Genomic DNA, 23,675 nt, shown 5'->3' on the forward strand with positions numbered 1-23,675 from the left:
AGCGTTTGTATGGCCTGTGCAGAGAGGAGAGAACAGGGATAGACAGACACAAAGTTGACAAGCTACAGAAGTGTTGTTTCTTGTATTATTGTCTCTTGTGTCTTTAGAGAACTGTTTCACTTTGATATCCTTTTTCTTCTGTCCTGATTTTCTCTTTCTTTTCTTCTGTTAACAAGATATTCTTTGTTGTTCTTCGTTAGCTAGCTAGCTAGCTAGCTTCTTACAAAAGAGTCCCTAGCAACTGCTTTGCAACTGGTAAACAATTCAGCTAGCTAAGATAAATAACTATTTTTCATAAAATTGTAGTTATCAAAAGCCTATCTTCTTTGTTTGTTGCTTGTTTTTTCTCCTCTTCAGTCTTGCAGTTTTCTTTTGCTTTTTTCCGATGTACTTCACTCTAAAAACCATTACGTTTTTAATCAGAAACATCCCAATTATGCAAACCACAAGCAAGAATTAGGACATTTTCATTTCACTGGTAGAGTCGGGAAGTTAACTTCCTGTGTATTAGTCTGCTCATAGTGAACCACAAAGTCTGGCATTCATAGCAAATGCAGATACCTCCCGCTAAGGTAGCTAGGGCGTGCCCACATACTTGAACGATGCTGCCGTTGTGAACTTCGAATGAGCAATCTCATAGCTATCTCACAACTTCTGTAGGCAATACTTTTTTTTACAATGTTTGTTTTTTTACTAACGTTTGTCATCATGCTTGTGTGGTGTTACAAATGAAAAATACATGCGAAAATGAGTTATCTTTCACCGTTCTACCTACCAGCATTACCCCGATGCTGCCAGTGGCTTGTGGCCACCAAGAATGATGTGCCTTAGGTTGACAAAAGATTATCAGGATTTTCCAGGCTGAACTGATGGGGAATCCATTTTGCCGACAGCTGAGAAGTGATACCATAGATTTTTTCCTTCACAACAAAACGGAAGATTCCCGATTAGAGGTAATCTAACGTTAGCTATCTTGCTAGCCTAGCTAAGTTAGCCAGCTAGCTAACGTTACAGTCCTGTATTGAACTCTAAAGGCCATCAGCTAAATCATATAGGAACTTTTTTGGTATACGCACTATCATTTCATCTATGCCATGGTAGTAGTCACTGCTATACTGGTAACTTCAGCAGAGTTAACATGTTTGTTTGTTCCAGTGGAGGCTCCTCAGAGGAGGAAGGGAAGGACCATCCTCCTCAGTGAATTTCATAAGTGTTTTAATTGTAAAACGTTGAAAAATGTATTCTTTTTTAGATAAAACTACACTAAAGATAATCACATCTCCAAATAACTGATTAAAACACTATTTTGCAAAGAAAGTCTACAGTAGCCTCAACAGCACTCTGGAGGGTTGCACCATGGTGTAACCGGAGGACAGCTAGCTTCCGTCTTCCTCTGGGTACATTGACTTCAAAACAAAATGTAGGAGGCTCATGGTTCTCACCCCCTTCCATAGACTGACACAGTAATTATTATCTTCCGGTGGACGTCCTCCAGCCTATCAGAGCTCTTGCAGCATGAACTGACATGTTGTCCACCCAATTAAAGGATCAGATAATTAATCTAGAACTGAAAGCATAAACTACAGCTAGCTATCGCTGCAATGTATACAATGTGGTGAGTAGTTGACTCAAAGAGAGAGAAAGACAATAGTTTAACTGTTAACAAATTAATTTCTTCCAAAACGAAAGACCGGCAAGAGAGATTTTGTAATTTTTTTTCACTTTCAGTTTCACTTACTTAGCTAGCAAATGCAGCTAGCTAGTTTAGCCTACTGAAACACCCTGCTCAAACAGCGGTATTCTATGTTAGCTAGCTGGCTATGACTTTTCAACACAACACTGTAACTCTTCCAAGTCAAGGTAAGCTTTTGGTATTACTAATTTAATGCCACCGGGGTCCACTAGTGTAACTGCTTACTGACTGTATACTGTCAAATAAGCTTGTTGACCAATCAGGACCTGAATATGACAGCACATAAAATAATACTTTTTTTACATAGTTATTACACATCGAATACACTACCACTCATTTCATATGTCACAACAATTCATCGATACGTATGCTATGATGCTGGTAAAGTTGTATCGCGCACCTACAGTGTTGGTCATTAAAAAAAAGTCTAGCTAGCTCATGGATGCAAACAATGTAGTTCTTCCCCAAAAACATAGCAAAATGACATAATCTGTTTCAGTAGCTAACTATATAGCTAGCTAACTATATAGCTAGGTGTCATCATCTAAAATAACTTTAAGACAGTTCTTACTTGATTAACGGTGGTCGGACCCATCTATGTGAAGCTAGCCACAATAAGGATTAGCAGCAATAGTGGACTTTGTGGTTAGCCTTCAAAATTGTCAATGACATACTTTTATTTTGAAGGCAACCCGCAAATTCCACTATTGTGCCTAATCCTAATTGTGGCTAGCTTGACAACCCATAACCCGGTCCGGTCGAGTCTCACTAGCCAGATGAAGCTAGCTGGCTGCTTATAACGTGGGCACCAGGGTTAAGTAGCTGGCTAGCTATTTATTTTCATGAACTGAAGTTCAATTTCAATAGGCGAACAACAAGTGGTAACCTAGCTAATACCTACTCACAAGGATTCCTAATTCATTGCTAAGAATAATGAAAATGACTGCAGTTTCTACTGGTCATTGTTTTCAGGCTGGTTTGTTGGTGCTAGCTAGGTACCAAGCTAAAGCTAGCTATTCCAGAAGTTGCGGTCGAACAGATTATGCTTTATTACCAATGTGATATTGTAAACACATCATTCGTGGCAGGTGTTTGCAGACTTTTTTGTACAGCTTTGACAGTGCTACTGTATCTTTTTTGCCATGCAAAGACCCAATCCATAGTATGTATGTCGTGAAGATAATAGCAGTGACACTATTACTGTGCAACTCCGGTAGAGAAACATCTGAAAAATAGCGCACTTGGTAGTGTGTACCGGTGCTCGACCAGTCCAGCTCGACTTGTTGACTGCTCGATCCACTCAGCCAACATTGTGGGCTAGGTTAGGAATGCTGTGTTGCTCGTGTAGTGCAAAATTTTACATGGCGTCATTACGTCCTGTAACTACTTAATATAGGTATACACGGTAGCATTGACATTGGTTTATAACATCGGCGTTAAACTAGACATCGGGCCGATACCGATGTTGTCATTTTTAGCTAATATCGGCCGATTCCGATATGTTCACCCATATATCGTGCATCCCTACTTACAACCCCTGGCTCTGCACAAGGTGAAGGTAAGTTGGCAAAATTAACAAGCTGGCCACTAAGATAGCTCAATTTACAGTAAGCATGGTATAAAAATGAATTGTGAAGTGTTTGTATGGTTTGTGTTATAGAGTTACAAGTGGTTAGCGTTAGCCTGAGGACCTCAGAGAACCTTCCAGACTATGTAGTCCAGACCTCTTTTCTTTTTACCTATTCTCTTTGTAAAACTCAGGTGCTGAAAAACAAGCATGAGGTACATAAGCATGAGGGACCGGACACACCTTGCGGGTATGGAGCACAACAACCCAGATAGCAAAAAATGGCCCCCTGCTTGCTATTTCCGCTGTCGCTACGCCCAAAGTTCAAGACGTAATTTGCATCTCTGGCGGGTAGCCCCCATTCAGAGGACGCTATAAGCCCTTTACAGGCCGCTTTTGCATCTCTGGCATTTAACCTCCACTCAGAGGACTGCTATACACCATCTAGCCATGACCCAGTTAGCAATGAGCAATCGGGAGGCCAGCGTGCTTTTTTGCCCATCGCCTCATTCAAAGGGCGCCCGCGGTATGCCACTTCATCAAGTTGCAGCTGTGCTCCTGACGTTCACGTGCCGATTTTCTTATGCAGCCCACCCGCCTATGAGCCGCCATTCTCTACAGCTGCTAGTCAGAGACAAGACGCTTTTTCACATCAAGCCAGAGGCATGTCTACTCCCTATCGCCACTAATTTGTATAGATATTTATTGCTTTTTATTATTCAAGGTGCATTGGATTCCATGTTCATGTGGAAAAGTCCTGTAAAATATTATGTGTGCAAAATATCAGATAACGAGGGCAGTCCTGGTCACCTGGATCCACTAGTGACTACAAATCAAATCCAGTCAAATCTAATTTTATTGTCATGTACTTGCAGGCTTCTCACACAGTGCAATGGTGTTATAATAATACAATAAGTAACATTGTAATTATATAACATAAAGACTAAATCAAGTACAAGAAGCATGCAGTTAAAATAAAAGATACAAATTAAACTAAGATAGGGAAAAAAGCCTAAAGAGATATAGTAGGCTATGGAAATTGTTTGCCCATGTATATAGTGAGTGGAATAAGTACAGTGCAGTTACATATTATTATTATTAATTATAATATGAAAGTATACACGGAGAGCACAAAACACCTTACTAATACTGAGTTGCAGCCTCAATTCGCCGGGGCATGGACTCTACAAGTTGTCGAAAGCGTTCCACAGGGATACTGGCCCCTGTTGACGCCACTGCCTGTCACCAAGGTAGTACCCCAAGGCTCGATCCTAGGCCCCACGCTCTTCGCAGTTTACAGCAACATAGCTCAGGCAGCAGGAAGCTCTCTCATCCATTGATATGCAGATGATAAAAGTCTTATACTCAGCTGGCTCCTCTCCGAATTTTGTGTTAAATGCTTTCTTAGTGTCCAACACGCTTTCCCTGCATTTAACCTTGTTCTGAACACCTCCAAAACAAAGGTCATATTTGGTAAAACGAATGCCCCTCTCCCCACCAGTGTTATTACTAACTCTGAGGGTTTAGAGCTTGAGGTAGTCACCTCATACAAGTACTTGGGAGTATGGCTAGACGGTACACTGTCCTTTTCTCAGCATATATCAAAAGCTCAAATCAAAGTGTATTTGTCACGTGCGCCGAATAAAACAGGTGTAGACCTTAGTGAAATGCTTACTTACAGTCTCTAACCAACAGTGCAAAAAAATGTATTAGGTGAACAATAGGTAAGTATAGAAATAAAAACTGTAAAAAGACAGTGAAAAACAGTAGCGAGGCTATAAAAGTAGCGAGGCTACATACAGACACTGGTTAGTCAGGCTGATTGAGGTGGTATGTACATGTAGATATGGTTAAAGTGACTATGCATATACGATGAACAGAGAATAGCAGTAGCGTAAAGAGGGGTTGGTGGGTGGTGGGTGGCAGGACACAATGCAGGTAGCCTGGTTAGCCAATGTGCGGGAGCACTGGTTGGTCAGGCCAATTGAGGTAGTATGTACATGAATGTATAGTTAAAGTGACTGTGCATATATGATAAACAGAGTAGCAGCAGCGTAAAAGAGGAGTTGGGGGGGGGGCACACAATGCAAATAGTCCGGGTAGCCATTTGATTAACTGTTCAGGCGTCTTATGGCTTGGGGGTAAAAACTGTTAAAAAGGCTTTTTGTCCTAGACTTGGCACTCTGGTACCGCTTGCCATGTGGTAGTCGAGAGAACAGTCAATGACTGGGGTCTTTGACAATTTTTAGGGCCTTCCTCTGACACCGCCTGGTGTAGAGGTCCTGGATGGCAGGCAGCTTAGCCCCAGTGATGTACTGGGCCGTACACACTACCCTCTGTAGTGCCTTGTGGTCGGAGGCCGAGCAATTGCCGTACCAGGCAGTGATGCAACAAGTCAGGATGCTCTCGATGTTGCAGCTGTAGAACCTTATGAGGATCTCAGGACCCATGACAAATCTTTTTAGCTTCCTGAGGTGAAATGGGCTTTGTTGTGCCCTCTTCACGACTGTCTTGGTGTGTTTGGACCATGTTAGTTTGTTGGTGATGTGGACACCAAGGAACTTGAAGCTCTCAACCTGCTCCACTACAGCCCCATCAATGAGAATGGGGGCATACTCGGTCCTCCTTTTCCTGTAGTCCACAATCATCTCCTTAGTCTTGGTTACGTTGAGGGATAGGTTGTTATTCTGGCACTACCCGGCCAAGTCTGACCTCCTCCCTATAGGCTGTCTTGTCGTTGATCAGGCCTACCACTGTTGTGTCATCTGCAAACGTAATGATGGTGTTGGAGTCGTGCCTGGCCATGCAGTCGTGGGTGAACAGGGAGTACAGGAGGGGACTGAGCATGCACCCCTGGGGGGCTCCAGTGTTGTGGATCAGCGTGGCAGATGTGTTGCTACCTACCCTCCACCACCTGGGGGCGGCCCGTCAGGAAGTCCAGGATCCAGCTGCAGAGGGAGGTGTTTAGTCCCAGAATCCTTAGCTTAGTGATGAGCTTTGAGGGTACTATGGTGTTGAACGCTGAGCATTAGTCAATGAATAGCATTCTCACATAAATGTTCCTTTTGTCCATGTGGGAAAGGGCAGTGTGGAACGCAATAGAGATTGCATCTGTGGATCAGTTTGGGCGGTATGCAAATTGGAGTGGGTCAAAGGTTTCTGGGATAATGGTGTTGATGTGAGCCATTTCGAGTCTTTCAAAGCACTTCATGGCTACAGACGTGAGTGCTATGGGTCTGTAGTCATTTAGGCAGGTTGCCTTTGTGTTCTTGGGCACAGGGACTATGGTGGTCTGCTTGAAAAATGTTGGTATTTCAGACTCAATCAGGGACATGTTGAAAATGTCAGTGAAGACACCTGCCAGTTGGTCAGCACATTCCCGGAGTACCGTCCTGGTAATCCTTCTGGCCCCGCAAACCTTGTGTATGATGACCCGTTTAAAGGTCTTACTCACGTCGGCTACGGAGAGCATGATCACACAGTCGTCCGGAACAGCTGATGCTCTCATGCATGCCTCAGTGTTGCTTGCCTCGAAGCGAGCATAGAAGTGATTTAGCTCATCTTGTAGTCTGTAATAGTTTGCAAGCCCTGCCACATAAGACGAGCGTCAGAGCCGGTGTAGTATGATTCAATCTTAGCCCTGTATTGACGCTTTGCCTGTTTGATGTTTTGTCGCAGGGAATAGCACAATTTCTTGTAAGCTTCCGGGTTAGAGTCCTGCACCATGAAAGCGGCAGCTCTGCCCTTTAGCTCAGTGTGAATGTTGCCTGTAATCCATGGCTTCTGGGTGGGATATGTACGTACAGTCACTGTTGGGACGATGTCCTCGATGCACTTATTGATGAAGCCAGTGACTGATGTGGTGTACTCCTCAATGCCATCGTAAGAATCCCGGAACATGTTCCATTCTGTGCTAGCAAAACAGTCCTGTAGCTTTGCATCTGCTTCATCTGACCACTTGTTTTAATAGACCGAGTCACTGGTGCTTCCTGCTTTAATTTTTGCTTGTAAGCAGGAATCTAGAGGATAGAGTTGTGGTCGGATATTCCAAATGGAGGGCGAGGGAGAGCTTTGTACGCATCTCTGTGTGTGGAGTACAGGTGATTTAGCATTTTTTCCCCTCTGACTGCACATTTAACATGCTGGTAAAAAGGATTTAAGTTTTCCTGCATTAAAGTCCCCAGCCACTAGGAGCGCTGCTGGATGAGCGTTTTCCTCTTTGCTTATGGCGGTATACAACTCATTGAGCGCGATCTCAGTGCCACCGTCGGTCTGTGGTGATATGTAGACTACTACGAAAAATACAGATAAACTTTCTAGGTAGATAGTGTGGTCTACAGCTTATCATGAGATACTTTACCTCAGGCGAGAAAAACCTCGAGACTTCCTTAGAAATCGTGCACCAGCTGTTGTTTACAAATATACATTGACCGCCACCCCTTGTCTTACCAGAGGCTGCTGTTCTATCCTGCCGATAGTGTAAAACCTGCCAGCTGTATGTTGTTCATGTCGTTGTTCAGCCACGACTCAGTGAAACGTAAGATATTACAGTTTAATATCCAATGGTAGTCTAATCTTGCTCGTAGGTCATCGATTTTATTTTCCAATGATTGCATGTTTGCCAATTGAACGGATGGCAATGGGGTTTTACTCGCTCGCCTACAAATTCTCAGAAGGCAGCCCGACCTCCACCCCCTTCTTCTCCGTCTTCTCTTCACGCAAATGACAGGGATTTGGGCCTGATCCCGGGAAAGCAGTATATCCTTCACGTTGGACTCGTTAAAGGAAAAAGCTTCTACCAGTTCGTGGTGAGTAATCGCTGTTCTGATGTCCAAAAGTTATTTTCGGTCATAAGAGACGGTAGCAGTAACATTATTTACAAAATAAGTGAAAAACAAAGTTAAACATGTAGTGTAGTTTATAATAATAATAATAATTATTAGGTAAAATACTCAGGTGAGAGTGTGGTGTGGAGCCTTTCTTTCCTTCTTAAAGAACTGCACAGAACCGTCTTTGTTTCGGGGGGTGGTTGTAGCATTTGTTTCACATGACCCATCAATTTAGAAAAGTGTCTGGGTAAGCATCATGTAATAATTATAAAATATTTTTATCTGGACACTGTCAAAGTCAGATTAGGATATAGGTCAAGGAGTAGATAGTGTATTTTTACCTGGAGTGTTTCCTTATTGCAGGCTACTACTTTCACCACTTTTAGTCTTGAAATCATTTGTTGTTCATAACACTACCTTACTGACTCTTTAGCACTTGGCCTCACATCTGAATCCTTAAGAGATGGGTGGGTCTAAGGCTTAAGAGGGTGTGAACGATGCTGAATATGTGTAGACATTGAAGAGCTCTCCAGTAGGTGTACCAAAACATTCAAGGGACATTTTATTAAAAGTGGGATTACAAGTTTATCAACTTTCAAAGCAGAATTACTTTCCCATTGTTCCTCAACTGCAGTGTATGATATACCATTTTCTAGCTCCGAGTCTACTGTTATCCAATGTAAAAATCACAATTTAAAATGTTACTACATAAGACGAATCGAAGTGGTGGGTCAAATTTTTTATCAATCAAATGTATGCTGCTCAAAAAAATGAAGGGAACACTTAAACAACACAATGTAACTCCAAGTCAATCACACTTCTGTGAAATCAAACTGTCCACTTAGGAAGCAACACTGATTGACAATAACTTTCACATGCTGTTGTGCAAATGGAATAGACAACAGGTGGAAATTATAGGAAATTAGCAAGACACCCCCAATAAAGGTGTGGTTCTGCAGGTGGTGACCACAGACCACTTCTCAGTTCCTATGCTTCCTGGCTGATGTTTTGGTCACTTTTGAATGCTGGCGGTGCTTTCACTCTAGTGGTAGCATGAGACGGAGTCTACAACCCACACAAGTGGCTCAGGTAGTGCAGCTCATCCAGGATGGCACATCAATGCGAGCTGTGGCAAGAAGGTTTGCTGTGTCTGTCAGCGTAGTGTCCAGAGCATGGAGGCGCTACCAGGAGACAGGCCAGTACATCAGGAGACGTGGAGGAGGCCGTAGGAGGGCAACAACCGAGCAGCAGGACCGCTCGCTCCGCCTTTGTGCAAGGAGGAGCAGGAGGAGCACTGCCAGAGCCCTGCAAAATGACCTCCAGCAGGCCACAAATGTGCATGTGTCTGCTCAAACGGTCAGAAACAGACTCCATGAGGGTGGTATGAGGGCCCGACGTCCACAGGTGGGGGTTGTGCTTACAGCCCAACACCGTGCAGGACGTTTGGCATTTGCCAGAGAACACCAAGATTGGCAAATTCGCCACTGGCGCCCTGTGCTCTTCACAGATGAAAGCAGGTTCACACTGAGTACATGTGACAGAGTCTGGAGACGCCGTGGAGAACGTTCTGCTGCCTGCAACATCCTCCAGCATGACCGGTTTGGCGGTGGGTCAGTCATGGTGTGGGGTGGCAGTTCTTTGGGGGGCCGCACAGCCCTCCATGTGCTCGCCAGAGGTAGCCTGACTGCCATTAGGTACCGAGATGAGATCCTCAGACCCCTTGTGAGACCATATGCTGGTGCGGTTGGCCCTGGGTTCCTCCTAATGCAAGACAATGCTAGACCTCATGTGGCTGGAGTGTGTCAGCAGTTCCTGCAAGAGGAAGGCATTGATGCTATGGACTGGCCCGCCCGTTCCCCAGACCTGAATCCAATTGAGCACATCTGGGACATCATGTCTCGCTCCATCCACCAACGCCACGTTGCACCACAGACTGTCCAGGAGTTGGCGGATGCTTTAGTCCAGGTCTGGGAGGAGATCCCTCAGGATCCCTCCGCCACCTCATCAGGAGCATGCCCAGGCGTTGTAGGGAGGTCATACAGGCACGTGGAGGCCACACACACTACTAAGCCTCATTTTGACTTGTTTTAAGGATATTACATCAAAGTTGGATCAGCCTATAGTGTGGTTTTCCACTTTAATTTTGAGTGTGACTCCAAATCCAGACCTCCATGGGTTGATAAATTGGATTTCCATTGATTATTTTTGTGTGATTTTGTTGTCAGCACATTCAACTATGTAAAGAAAAAAGTATTTAATAAGATTATTTCATTCATTCAGGTCTAGGATGTGTTATTTTAGTGTTCCCTTTATTTGTTTGAGCAGTGTATATACCCTTCTTCTGATTCTGGAGTGGGTGGGTGGTAGTGCAATGGGGGGCTGGTAAAAAAAAATGGCCCTTATATTTCAATTTATTTGCTTTGATCCTTTTGGTTGAAGGGTAATGATGTCAGGAGATGTGTGGGAATTTTCTTAAGCCGTTCCTAAATATAGCAAATAAGAAAATTACAGTTCCGCACCATTATAAAATGTACACAATTGGGCGCTAGTGAAAACACATGAAAGGAGGGTTTTTCTTTGCATTGGTCCTTTTGGGTGAAGGCTTGGGAAATGATGTCAGGAGGTGTATGAAAATTGTCTACAATTCTATTCGCTAATCTTCAACTTTCACAACAGGTCCTACCAGACATTCCTATAATAATCAGTCCACAAAGCTTATGATATGAAAATAATATTTTAACAGCATTTCAGAAATTGGAGAAATGACGTAGATTTTATTTTCATTTGACTACAAGGGAAGGTACGAAATGTGATAACGTAATAATTATTAGCTATCAATTGAAAACAAAATTGTTTTCAGTATGTTGATTCAATTACAAAATTGTTCCTTGCTGACATTACTCCATTTGCAGGTGTGAGGCAGGTTCTCCCAGCTTGGTTCAGTTGCAGAGATCTGTTGTGCAGCATTCCTTCACCACACTTTTTTGCGACTTGACATTACATTCCTTTTCAGTAGCACATTTTCTCACCTCACCATCTGAAATTGAAGGCACACACGTTAATGGGGGCCCTAGTGGAGAAATATACAAATGCCCAATCTTTCTGTACAATGTCATAACAAATACATACACAATCAAAAATACTAAATAATAGGGGGAAATTATTGATAGGAAAGACAGTAGGTGCAGCAGTTAAAGCAGATATCAGCAGTTGAAACAATAACAAAGCGTTCTCTACTCCCCTGTTTCAGTAAAAAGCTGAGGGATTGGGCTGGAGAAATCTAACCACTCTCAAATTCATAGACAGAGTTATGGATGCAAGGACTGATCATCCATGATATTCAAATTATCAACCATATTTTGTGTTTGTTTACATTTGCTTTGTTTACAATCATTGGAGTAAAAATAATCTTATATTTTTAGTTTTGATGGGGTACAACAGTTAAACTAAGCTCATGAGGCATTTATAAATGATATTCTTCGAGAATAAATGGGTACATATCATTCATTTATAAGTCCAAAAATTGATGTAGCAACTGCAGATTGCCCCTTTAAGTAATTGATAAACAAATGAAAAAAAAACTTCAAATAAGATCATTATTATGCCCCACAGTTAGCAGAGCTATGTACATAAATGTACAGTTAGTTAGCTACCGCCTCTTACTTCCTGACTCCAAACTGGCTCCAGTTGTGTTTTGATTTTTACATTTGTGGCATCATATAGTATTTTGACTACCAATAGATGCAGTGTAATGTGCTAGAATTACTAAAGCAAAATTAAATATAGCTACAAACGGGGTACTGGCTTATGAGCAGGCTGAAATAGACAGTTGCATGGAAGTATTTTACATCCTCCCTTGTGTACTTGTAACAATTCAAAACACTACATGTACGTTTCAAGTTGATAAAGTGAAGAGAAGTGAAGCTATTACAGTTTCATTGAGGATGCAATATATATTTTTTACAAGGTTACTATTTTCTCTTCCACATTTTGACTTAGTAGAGGCTGACATGATGAACATACTTTCTGAGTTTCAAGTCAATCAGATGTACTGTTCATGAGAATACAATTTTTGGAGATTTGATTAAAAAAAGTCTAATATGAAGGAAAAAAGGGGTGAGTTTGGTCATTATTCTGAGTCGTTAGCTAGCAACAGTAACTAGCTTTGGTGTGGGGGTAGGCCCAAATCAAGCTAATATGCTAGACAGCATTACGGCGCTACCGCGTGTCCAATATGATTTCTTGTTGAAGAGCTGTGGGAGCTAGCACTGTAGCCAGGCACTAGTTAGAAACCAATAGGCCTGTAGCCAGGCACTAGTTAGAAACCAATAGGCCTGTAGCCAGGCACTAGTTAGAAACCAATAGGCCTGTAGCATGATCTGGAGACTGTAACCACTAGAAACTAACTACTAACGTCGCTCAGGGATAGCAGGTCTCACTATTATACTGTTGCTATGTGTCTGAACTCTGCCACTATACTTTGCATAAGCTATCTATATTAGTCATTGTGGTTACGCCCTAGCTGTTGCAAGCTTGGAAAGACAGGACCATGCAATATCGTGTAACGGGGCGGCGGGGCTGACCCTTAGATATCTTTTTAGCATTCAAATAAATGCTAACAGTTTTGAGGTTCACAACTGAATTGCTTGCTGTTTCCATGTTTATTTTAAAGATATCAAGACTTGCATCAGTCGGCATACACCTTCCTACACAGCAAATGTGTGTTAAAATCTCGTTGTTAATTTAAAAAGTGTTCTGAGTGTTATACAGTGCATTCAGAAATTACTCATACCCTTTGACATTTTCCACATTATGTTGTTACAGCCTGATTCAAAAATTTGATTAAATTGTTTTTTTCCCCTCATCAATCTACACACAGTTCCCCATAATAACAAAGCAAAAACAGGTTTTTAGAATTTTAATCGAATGTATATATATATATATTTTTATATCACAATTACATAAGTATTCAGACCCTTTACTCAGTACTTTGTTTAAGCAATTACAATTACAGCATCGAGTCTTCTTGGGTATGACACTACAAGGTTGGTACACCTGTATTTGGGGAGTTTCTTCCATTCTTCTCTGCAGATCCTCTCAAGCTCTGTCAGGTTAGATGGGGAGCGTCGCTGCACAGGTATTTTCAGGTCTCTCCAGAGATGTTCGATCGGGTTCAAGTCCGGACTCTGGCTGGGCAACTCAAGGACATTCTGAGACTTGTCCCGAAGCCACTCCTGCATTGTCTTAGCTGTGTGCTTAGGGTCGTTGTCCTGTTAGAAGGTGAACCTCTGCCCCACTCTGAGGTCCTGAGCACTCTGGAGCAGATTTTCATCAAGGATCTCACTGTACTTTGCTCTGTTCATCTTTGCCTCAATCCTGACTATTCTCCCAGTACTTGCCGCAGAAAAGCATCCCCACAGCGTGATGCTACCACCACCATGCTTCACCATAGGGATGGTGCCAGGATTCCTCCAGACATGACGCTTTGCATTCAGGCCAAAGAGTTCAATCTTGGTTTCAGCAGACCAGATAATCTTGTTTCTCATGGTCTGAGAGTCCTTTATGTGCCTTTTGGCAAACTCCAAGCGGGCTGTCATGTGTCTTTTACTCAGGAGTGGCTTCCGTCTGGCCACTCTACCCTAAAGGCCTGCTTGGTGGAGTGCTGCAGAGACGGTTGTCTTTCTTTAAGGGTCTTCCATCTCCACAGAGGAAGCCTGGAGCTCTATCAGAGTGGCCATTGGGTTCTTGGTCACCTCCCTGACCAAGGCCTTTCTCCCCCAATTTCTCAGTTTGGCCAGGTGGCCAGCTGTAAGAAGAGTCTTGGTTGTTCCAAAGTTCTTCCATTTAAGAATGATGGAGGCCACTGTGTTCTTGGGGACCTTCAATACTGCAGAAATGTATTGGTACCCTTCCCTAGATCTGTGCCTTGACACAATCCTGTCTCGGAGCCCATTGACATTTCCTTCGACCTCATGGCTTGGTTTTTGCTCTGACATGCACTGTCAACTGTTTGACGTTATATAGACAGGTGTGTGCCTTTCCAAATCATGTCTAATCAATTGAATTTACCACAGGTGGACTCCAATCAAGTTGTAGATATATCTCAAGGATGATCAATGGAAACAGGATGCATCTGTTTCGAGTCTCATAGGAAAGGGTCTGAATACTTATGTAAATAAGGTATTTCTGTTTTTTAAACCTGTTTTCGCTTAGTCATTATGGGGTATTGTGTGTAGATTGATGAAGAAAAGTGTTTATTTAATAAATTTTAGAATAAAGCTGTAACGTAACAAAATATGGAAAAAGTCAAGGGGTCTGAGTACTTTCCGAATGCACTATCAGTCAAATGCGGCGGCGGGGCGTAAGCCTTAGACTTTGAATGTTTATTACAGTCCCAACTATTGGCCAATCTGTGTTGTTTTTGGTGTCTGGGTAGCGGTGTTGATATACTTTGATATTGGCAAAGTATAATTTATTTTATCAGTTGTGCACTGATATATTGCGACAAAGGTGGAATAATAAGAAAGAAAGAATGAAAGAAGAATTCCATCAAAAACAATTGGTTTGCTTGCAAGTCCTAATAACTTGTTCACTTACAGGCTGGTTTGTGGAAAACAATTCTTTCACAGTGGGTGAAACTGACACCGCACTCCACCTCGGTTATGTCAGTCTGGGTGCAGGTTGGATGGTCTGGATTGATGGTAGTACATTTGTGACACTTCAGTGCCACAGTAGCTGAGTTGGAGAAACAAAGTTAATGTTATTTTCTGTATTTGTGAAAACAATTATTAGCTTTTGTTCTATAAAATCTTTATGGGCTAGATTTAGCAAGTCCCTGCCCTTGAGGAAATACATATTCAAGTAGAGAACAATACAGGTGATAAAGCGAGACATTGTTAAAAGGTGAGACATTTGTGTCTCTGGTAATCCTGAACTGAATTGTTTTTTGTGATACTGCCAACATGGAAAAAACATAAATAATTATTTAACAAAGGTAATTAGTTGAGGTTTTTAAGAGAGGTACGATCTTAAAGTATAACATTTATATAGCACATTCATGTTAAAGATGCAGTCGAAAGTGTACTGATTGCTCTGATATCAGTTGACCCATTCCCAATAACAATGCTATTCTACTACAGCCAATCTAGAATAATATGTAGAATGTTGTCATGGATCACTTTCAACTCACCACAGAATACTGCTACAAGCACTGTTAAAGCAAGTGTCAGGGATGCCATTGTATTGACCTAAATCAAGCAAAAACTTATAGTTATTGTTAGACATAGATTTCAGAATTTTAAATATAGCAAAAATTCTTTCAGCCCACTGTTGCTACACATTCTTTCCTTATGTGTTATAATAATACCAAAAAATATGTTTTAATTAAAATATTAGCTCTTGTCTGAAGCTGAAAAAGACAGGAAATGTAAAAGCTAATTTGACCTATGCACCAACAAAGGCTTTTCATCATCAGCAGCTTGACTACTGCTAGAGTATTGCAGCTTTATTGATCTACTGTACTTCACTAACAGATGTGCTCACATTGGATGGGTGGATTAGGGTTCAAACCTCCCAAACAGCCTAATACAGGTTTACCCTATTTATATACTTGGTAATGTAAACGTGTTTTTCATGTAAGATATCATCCCATTTCACTCATTTAAGCATTATGAGGAGGTTTGCCCGGACAAAGACTAAGCCTAGTCATGGATTAAAAAGCAAGATTATTTATACTCCAGGAAGAGGTGTAATCTGTGTCCTCGAAACCGCTCTTTAACCCTATATTTGACCTAGCTTAAAACATAAGCTTACTCGGATGGGAAATGGACAAGGTAGTGGACAGCGTTTGAACTTATTTTGAAGCTATACATTTTTCATGTTTCTGTTATAAAGAATGGAGTAATGCAACCTTATATTTTGAGTTATGATAGGGTAAGACAGTTATGCTAGAGACGTTTATAAGTTATAGTACTTAAAGCAGAGGTGGCACCACAGGTTCAAAAGTGGTGTGGCAAAAGTTGTACATGTCTTTCTGGGGCCTGGAGTTTTTCCTGATTTCATCATCTGGTCAGGTAAAACTTTGGGTCCTATTCGTAGGCTAGGACAGGGTCCAACGCAAAAAAAAAATCTTACTGTCATGACCGGACCAGTTGGACAAAAATCTACTGGCCCGAACAGAATTTCTACTGGTGTCACGACTCCCACCGAAGGTGGCGCCCCCTCCTGCTCGGGTGGCGCTCGGCGGTCGTCGTCACCGGCCTACTAGCCTACTAGCTGCCACTGATTCCTTTTTGGTTTTCCACCTTTCTGTTATTGTGTGCACCTGTCCTCAGTTGGGTTCATTAGCGGGGCTATATGAGCTAGCTGGCCCGCCTGCTCTTTGTGCGAGATTGTTTCTCTGTTGTTTGCTTGTGTACACGCTGATTGTGTTTTTGCGCTAGTGCGTGGTTTTTGCGCCGACTGTGTTTTCCCCTGTGTTTGGGGCACTTTGTTTTGTGTGCGCTCTCATCGCTGTTTGGGGTGGCTTGTGTTTTCGCCATTTGGCCAATTAAAAGCCACTACCCTGTATCACTGCTTCCTGCGTTTGATTCCTCTCCCACTACGCCCGAGCATTACAACTGGCAAGGACATGATGTACTTTTTAATGCATTGGGGTCATGCAGGGCCTCTAGGTTGGCATGCTTTTTCTCTATATGCAGCTATTAACCTCTATGGGCTAGGTGGGACGCTTACAGCCAGTGTAATCCCGTGGCGCGATATTCAAATACCTTAGAAATGCTATTACTTCAATTTCTCAAACATATGACTATTTTACACCATTTTAAAGATAAGACTCTCGTTAATCTAACCACACTGTCCGATTTCAAAAAGGCTTTACAACGAAAGCAAAACATTAGATTATGTCAGCAGAGTACCCAGCCAGAAATAATCAGACACCCATTTTTCAAGCTAGCATATAATGTCACATAAACCCAAACCACAGCTAAATGCAGCACTAACCTTTGATGATCTTCATCAGATGACAATCCTAGGACATTGTTATACAATACATGCATGTTTTGTTCAATCAAGTTCATATTTATATCAAAAACCAGCGTTTTACATTAGCATGTGACTAGCATTCCCACCGAACACTTCCGGTGAATTTACTAAATTACTCACGATAAACGTTCACAAAAAACATAACAATTATTTTAAGAATTATAGATACAGAACTCCTTTATGCACTCGCTATGTCCGATTTTAAAATAGCTTTTCGGTGAAAGCACATTTTGCAATATTCTAGGTAGATAGCCCAGCCATCACGGCTAGCTATTTAGACACCCACCAAGTTTAGCCCTCACCAAAGTCAGATTTACTATTAGAAAAGTTTGATTACCTTTGCTGTTCTCCGTCAGAATGCACTCCCAGGACTTCTACTTCAATAACAAATGTTGCTTTGGTTCAAAATAATCCATAGTTATATCCAAATAGCGGCGTTTTGTTCGTGCGTTCAAGACACTATCCAAAGGGTAAACAAGGGTGACGCGCCCGACGCGTTTCGTGACAAAAAATGTCAAAATATTCCATTACCGTACTTCGAAGCATGTCAACCGCTGTTTAAAATCAATTTTTATGCAATTTTTCTCGTAAAAAAGCGATAATATTCCGACCGGGAGTCGTTGTTTTCGTTCAGAGAGAGAAAGTAAACATGGTGTCGGCTCGTGCACGCGCCTCCAGTCTCATTGTTCTCAGATCGACCACTTACAAAATGCGCTAATGTTTTTCAGCCAGGGCCTGCAAAGCCACCATTCATCGTTCTGGCGCCTTCTGAGAGCCTATGGGAGCGTTAGAAAATGTCATGTCATGCCAGAGATCCCCTGTTTTGGTTAGAGATGATCAAGAAGGCCATGAAATGGTCAGAGAGAGCGCTTCCTGTTTGGAATCTTCTCACAGACACCATTCAAACAGTTTTAGAAACTTTAGGGTGTTTTCTATCCAAATCAAATTATATGCATATTCTAGTTACTGGGCAGGAGTAGTAACCAGATTAAATCGGGTACGTTTTTTATCCGGCCGTGCAAATACTGCCCCCTATCCCCAACAGGTTAATAGGCTATATGTATAATGAATAAATACAAATCATTTGGTGGGTGCTTATATTTGTCCTACTTCACACATGTACTAGTGTGTATTAATACGCATGTGTGAGTTGGAAATGTATTTTTTTGCATATCACAACTCTCCCTGAGACACCATCAGAGAGTGGGGTCACAGCCAGTGCCCGCCATTATTAATGGCAACCCCGGAGCAATTAGAGTTAAGTGCCTTGCTCAAGGGTACATCAACAGAGTGACAGTTTTCACCTTGTTGGCTAGTGGATTCAAACAAGTAACCTTTTGGTTACTGGCCCAATGCTCTAACCTGCTGCCACCTTTGGTTATTATGAAGCTGTTTAATATAATTTAGCAATGTAAGTCATTACTCTATTCTTTAGAATTTCCTTTTATTAATTGCATTTATTTTTGTTTCTAAATTATGTCATTTACAGAATATTTTTTTTACATCTCAAAATAGGACGCTGCCCCTTTAAAACCTGTTAGGGCTAGGGGGCAGTATTGACACAGCCGGATAAAAAACGTACCCGATTTAATCTGGTTACTACTCCTGCCCAGTAACTACAATATGCATATAATTATTGGCTTTGGATAGAAAACACCCTAAAGTTTCTAAAACTGTTTGAATGGTGTCTGTGAGTATAACAGAACTCATATGGCAGGCCAAAACCTGAGAAGATTTCAAGCAGGAAGTGGCCTGTCTGAGAAGTAGTGTTTCATCTTGGCTCTTTTTATTGAAGACTCAGGATCTGTGCAATAACGTGACACTTCCATGGCTTCCATAGGCTCTCAGAGCCCGGGAAAAAGCTGAACGATATCGAGGCAGGCTCTGGCTGAAACACTTTATCGCTTTTGGCAAGTGGCCACTCAGAGTACTATGGGCTTAGGCGCGTGTCCGCGTCGACCGAATGCTTTCTTTTCCTTTGTCTGTTTACTTAAACGCAGATTCCCGGTCGGAATATTATCGCTTTTTTATGAGAAAAATGGCATAAAAATTGATTTTAAACAGCGGTTGACATGCTTCGAAGTACGGTAATGGAATATTTAGAATTTTTTTGTCACGAATTGCGCCATGCTCGCCACCCTTATTTACCCTTTAGGATAGTGTCTTGAACGCACGAACAAAACGCCGCTGTTTGGATATAACGATGGATTATTTTGGACCAAACCAACATTTGTTATTGAAGTAGAAGTCCTGGGAGTGCATTCTGACGAAGACAACAAAGGTAATAACATTTTTCTTATAGTAAATCTGACTTTGATGAGTGCTAAACTTGCTGGGTGTCTAAATAGCTAGCCCTGTGATGCCGGGCTATCTACTGAGAATATTGCAAAATGTGCTTTCACATTTTGCAAGAAGTCACTCGTGGGGGTGTAGTGGTGCTTGAATGAACAGCCAGTCATATTGTTCAAATACAAATAGCATAGCGTTTCTGCATGTAGTCTTCAATGGTTTTCTATAGTAGACTACCACAGAGCAGGTAAATGTTGAACTGGTACACAAAAATGCACTGAGAACTGGCCCGGTTGGTGCTGCTTGCTTTCTTTGAAAGTGGTGAGAAGTATTGGGCAAATGCGGTCTTGCCACATGTTTCCGGCGGCTTCATGAAATGTTTTACTTTTAAATTATTTAAATAAAACACCCATTGATTCTTGAAGAATATAACTTATATTTAAAAAAATCATGAGCTTAGTCCAATTGTCATACACCATCAGAACCCCACATATTTATTTATTCAACTCAACTGTTTGAAAACAATGTAATTTTTTAACAAACACTGTTTAGCCTCTTAATATGTGGCTCGTTTCAAGAAGCTAGGCACATGTTGCACATCACTACTTCACAGGAGAGGCATTTGAACATAATTTTTAAATGTTTTATCCAAATCTTTTTTTTCTTCATGTGCCTTAATAACAAACTTGTATGCCATCTGTAACTACGAATACAATTGTTTAATTACGAGCCTAGTTGGTTTAGCTACAGAAAAAGGCAGGAACCTTCCCGCTTGTCATGATTAGCTAAGATAATGGATGGGCTGCACATGCCGAGAGATGAGTTTGAATTGATCTGCCATTTAGCACGCGTCTGTCTATAACATGAGCTGCTCAGTATGGGTAGATTATCCTTGCTACTGCAGCTTTTTTATCAAATATAACATTAGCCATGGAGAACTGCAAAAGTGTTGCTACTGCTCTCAACAACATTGCTCCCCTGAATTTAGCAGGCGCTATCGACAAAAATCAGTGGCAAAAAGTTGTGATTGACTACTTTCTGCACATGGTCAGTGAAATTGGAGTGACTTGACACAACGGGCCGAATAAGCTGTAGCTAGCTATAATCAAAATGGAAAAGACACGCTGCCGTGAAGCATTCATCCATGTATACTGGTAAGAGTCTAGCTACATTTTCAGATAATACACTGCTCAAAAAAATTAAGGGAACACTTAAACAACACAATGTAACTCCAAGTCAGTCACACTTCTGTGAAATCAAACTGTCCACTTAGGAAGCAACACTGATTGACAATAAATTTCACATGCTGTTGTGCAAATGGAATAGACAACAGGTGGAAATTATAGGCAATTAGCAAGACACCCCCAATAAAGGAGTGGTTCTGCAGGTGGTGACCACAGACACTTCTCAGTTCCTATGCTTCCTGGCTGATGTTTTGGTCACTTTTGAATGCTGGCGGTGCTTTCACTCTAGTGGTAGCATGAGATGGAGTCTACAACCCACACAAGTGGCTCAGGTAGTGCAGCTCATCCAGGATGGCACATCAATGTGAGCTGTGGCAAGAAGGTTTGCTGTGTCTGTCAGCGTAGTGTCCAGAGCATGGAGGCGCTACCAGGAGACAGGCGAGTACATCAGGAGACGTGGAGGAGGCCGTAGGAGGGCAACAACCCAGCAGCAGGACCGCTACCTCCGCCTTTGTGCAAGGAGGAGCAGGAGGAGCACTGCCAGAGCCCTGCAAAATGACTTCCAGCAGGCCACAAATGTGCATGTGTCTGCTCAAACGGTCAGAAACAGACTCCATGAGGGTGGTATGAGGGCCCGACGTCCACAGGTGGGGGTTGTGCTTACAGCCCAACACCGTGCAGGACGTTTGGCATTTGCCAGAGAACACCAAGATTGGCAAATTCGCCACTGGCGCCCTGTGCTCTTCACAGATGAAAGCAGGTTCACACTGAGCACATGTGACAGACGTGACAGAGTCTGGAGACGCCGTGGAGAACGTTCTGCTGCCTGCAACATCCTCCAGCATGACCGGTTTGGCGGTGGGTCAGTCATGGTGTGGGGTGGCATTTCCTTGGGGGGCCGCACAGCCCTCCATGTGCTCGCCAGAGGTAGCCTGACTGCCATTAGGTACCGAGATGAGATCCTCAGACCCCATGTGAGACCATATGCTGGTGCGGTTGGCCCTGGGTTCCTCCTAATGCAAGACAATGCTAGACCTCATGTGGCTGGAGTGTGTCAGCTGTTCCTGCAAGAGGAAGGCATTGATGCTATGGACTGGCCCGCCCGTTCCCCAGACCTGAATCCAATTGAGCACATCTGGGACATCATGTCTCACTCCATCCACCAACGCCACGTTGCACCACAGACTGTCCAGGATTTGGCGGATGCTTTAGTCCAGGTCTGGGAGGAGATCCCTCAGGAGACCATCCGCCACCTCATCAGGAGCATGCCCAGGCGTTGTAGGGAGGTCATACAGACACGTGGAGGCCACACACACTACTGAGCCTCATTTTGACTTGTTTTAAAGACATTACATCAAAGTTGGATGAGCCTGTAGTGTGGTTTTCCACTTTAATTTTGAGTGTGACTCCAAATCCAGACCTCTATGGGTTGATAAATTGGATTTCCATGTATTATTTTTGTGTGATTTTGTTGTCAGCACATTCAACTATGTAAAGAAAAAAGTATTTAATAAGATTATTTCATTCATTCAGATCTAGGATGTGTTATTTTAGTGTTCCCTTTATTTTTTGGAGCAGTGTATATGTTTCAAATATTGACAGAAAGTTTTTTTCATTGTAAGGTAAAGCACACTGTTAGCTAGCTAGCTAATGTTAGATTCCTAGCACGCTAGATAACGTTACATGTATGATCTGTGTATTAATATTATTCGTATCTCAGAAATCCACTTGCATTGCTAGTTAACATTGAACCTAGTTGGTTAGCTTTAGCTACCTGCAGATTCATACTACAGCATTAAATGCATGGCGGCTAGGTTTGACAATCTGTTTGTATTGTAGCTATGTTTTGGGATTATGGTTCATGTCTCCACTTCACCAGATGATTGATGACCCATCAAGTTAGCCAGTGTGTCTGGGCCTGATTATGGCCATCTATTGTATTTCATGAACATGTGTACAGACAATAGTGACCCATCCACTTAGATAGATGTGGTGGGGGGTGGTTATAGCATTTCCTTCACATGAGCCATCAATTTAGACAAGTGTGTCTGGGTAAGCATCATTTAGTAATTATAAAATATTTATACAATATTTTTATCTGGACACTTTCTATTTTTGATATTGCTACTATGCAAACATACAAGTAAACATTTCACTGTACCGTTTACACCTTCGGTATCCTTTGCATGTGACAAATAAACATATATTTTATTTGATATAGTGTGTTTACCAGAGATGGTAATGTGAAGAACAACATGACCTGCACCAAAGTCAGATTTGGATATAGGCCAAGGACTAGATCAAGTGTATTTGTACGTGGAGTTTTTCCTCATTGTAGGCTACTACTTTCAGCACTTTTATTCTTGAAATCTTTGGATGTTTACTGCACTACCTTACTCACTCTGTTTAGCACATGTCCTCACATGTGAATCCTTAAAGAGATGGATGGGGCTAAGGCTTAAGATGGTGTGAATGATGCTGAATAGGTATAGATTAACCTGTTATGGCTAGGGGGCAGTATTTTCACGGCTGGATAAAAAACGTACCCGATTTAATCTGGTTACCACTCCTACCCAGTAACTAGAATATGCATATACTTATTACATATGGATAGAAAACACCCTAAAGTTTCTAAAACTGTTTGAATGGTGTCTGTGAGTATAACAGAACTCATTTGGCAGGCAAAAACCTGACAAGGTTTCAGGCAGGAAGTGGTCTGCCTGACAAGGTGTCGTTCTTCTCGTCTCTGTTTATTGAAGAGTGAGGATCTTAGCTGTCCCGTGACACTTCCTACGGCTGCCATAGGGTCTCAGAAGGCGGCAAAAAGCGGAATCGTGGCTTTGCAGGCTCTGACTGAAACAAAGTAGCGCGTTTGGGTAGTGGCTGGTTACAGTACTGTGAGACTCAGGCTCGTGCCCGCGTCGACCGAAAGCTTTGTTTACTTTCCTCTGTTTAGCTAAAAGGAGATTCCCGGTCGGAATATTATCGCTTTTTTACGAGAAAAATGGCATAAAAATGGATTTTAACCTGTTAGGGCTAGGGGCAGTATTGACACGGCTGGATAAAAAACA

General features: G+C 42.2%; 1 long non-coding RNA gene across 1 annotated transcript in view; it reads right to left on the reverse strand.

The window, feature by feature from the left end:
* Window positions 1-10,843: 10,843 nt before the first annotated feature.
* LOC106578346 (uncharacterized) overlaps window positions 10,844-23,675 on the reverse strand; it is a 28,380-nt gene continuing 15,548 nt past the window's right edge. Inside the window, exons 2-4 of the long non-coding RNA XR_001322426.3 lie at window positions 15,279-15,336; window positions 14,687-14,824; window positions 10,844-11,126 (exon numbers count right to left, since the gene is read on the reverse strand). This is a non-coding gene — a long non-coding RNA (uncharacterized LOC106578346). The remainder of the gene's footprint in view (window positions 11,127-14,686; window positions 14,825-15,278; window positions 15,337-23,675) is intronic.

The sequence above is a fragment of the Salmo salar genome, chromosome 19, assembly GCF_965601325.2.
Source record: "Salmo salar chromosome 19, fSalSal1, whole genome shotgun sequence".
Classification (NCBI taxonomy): Eukaryota; Metazoa; Chordata; class Actinopteri; order Salmoniformes; family Salmonidae; genus Salmo; species Salmo salar.